This window comes from Austrofundulus limnaeus, unplaced genomic scaffold (assembly GCF_001266775.1).
Source record: "Austrofundulus limnaeus strain Quisiro unplaced genomic scaffold, Austrofundulus_limnaeus-1.0 Scaffold141, whole genome shotgun sequence".
Lineage (NCBI taxonomy): Eukaryota > Metazoa > Chordata > Actinopteri > Cyprinodontiformes > Rivulidae > Austrofundulus > Austrofundulus limnaeus.
Window position 1 is genome coordinate 779,197 of NW_013952543.1, and position 1,568 is coordinate 780,764.

Here is a 1,568-nt window from a genome sequence, read left to right on the forward strand (position 1 = left end):
GAACCCTTTGTACGAACAAAAAGTAAGAGAAATTTAGGATAAAAATACGAACATGTTCTTGCATGAGGCCCAATGTTTTGAGACATTTTGGAGCCTCCCTCATAAAAACCACTCACCAATCAGTCATAGTCCAGTCAGAAACAACTGTAAGAAACAAACTGCAGACCTTTTATCATGTAAGATTTGTGTCATCACAATCTAAATGAGATTGATTTGGTTTCACTTAACTAATAACCTTTTCCTCTATACACACTTATCATCTCTAAAACTTTAAAGCTACATGCATTTCTTGATTTGAATAGTTTTAAAGCGTAAATGATCATTAAATATCAAATTCAGACTATATCGTCTCAGCAACTGATTAAAAATACGCATGCATTTTTCTGGTATTTATGCTCACATGGGAGTGAATAATAATAAAAGCAGTCAGGAAAGTGTTGACAATCCAAATCTCAACACAGACACGACGTTTCAACCTGACTGCACAATCCTGCTTTGAGTGTGTCTGCGATGACCCACATTAGTCTGTCAGTGTCGCACAGAGGCGGTGTTCAAAATGGTGTTCTTGCTCAAGAAAAAAAAAATCTCTTTGAAGGCACATGTTGGGGGGAATCATGAGAGAGCCAGATTGGGGAGAAAAAGAGCTCATACTGTCATTATACTGCCAATTTATTTTCTAAAATAAAAACGAAAGCTCTGTCTCTCAGTCAAATCATTATGTGCACTGCTTTTCCATAGAACTGTTTATTTATTCTGTGTGTGTGTGTGTATGTGTGTGTGCCCATGATTTTGCTACTTGGTGGGGACAATTTTTCAGGAAAATGCAGCCTTGTGGGGACCAAAGCTTGGTCCTTACGAATTCAGAGGCTGATTTTGGGTGTGGGGGCTCGGTTCAGGACCAAGGTGTGAATTGTCTTTGGGTTAGTTTTAGGGTCAAGTAGGTACCTGTGAGGTTAATTTTATGATTTTTTAAATTATTAATTTTATTTCAAACAAGTAAAAAAATAAAAATAATAAAATAGTAAAATAAAACATACATGTAACAAATACAGGAGAAAACACAACAACAAATAAAATAATAAAGCATTAATTCCAACACAAAATTTCCAGCAAAATATAATGTAAAACATAACTCATGTTCGAAAAGGGAACAGGAAGAAGCAATAGCTTATCCAGTCCGGTTCCTAATAAGACTTCATACAAATTCTTAAACCAGTTACAGTTTACTCTATCATCTAAATCAGAACTTAATAAACATTAACACACAATTTAGAATTAGCACAGCATTTTATCACATTCATTTTATGAACATTATTTATATACTCCTTATATTTTCTCTTGAATAAATAAATAATAGATATTTTTAAAATTTAATAACAAATGGTCAGGCCTAGGCTATAATATTACCAAAAAATGAATGGAAGTCAATGGAAAGTCCCCACGAGGATAGAGAAACATGGTGTGCGTGTGTGTGTGTGTGTGTGCACTTGTTTTGACTGCAGAGTACGGACCATTTGCAACATCGTTACTATCAAAGTGAGGTCTTTGATGTAAAGTGAGGACCTCTT

At 34.7% G+C, this 1,568-nt stretch overlaps 1 protein-coding gene across 2 annotated transcripts in view; it reads right to left on the reverse strand.

Moving 5' to 3' along the window:
* LOC106522976 (inactive dipeptidyl peptidase 10) overlaps window positions 1–1,568 on the reverse strand; it is a 62,573-nt gene that overhangs the window by 37,228 nt on the left and 23,777 nt on the right. The window lies entirely within an intron of this gene.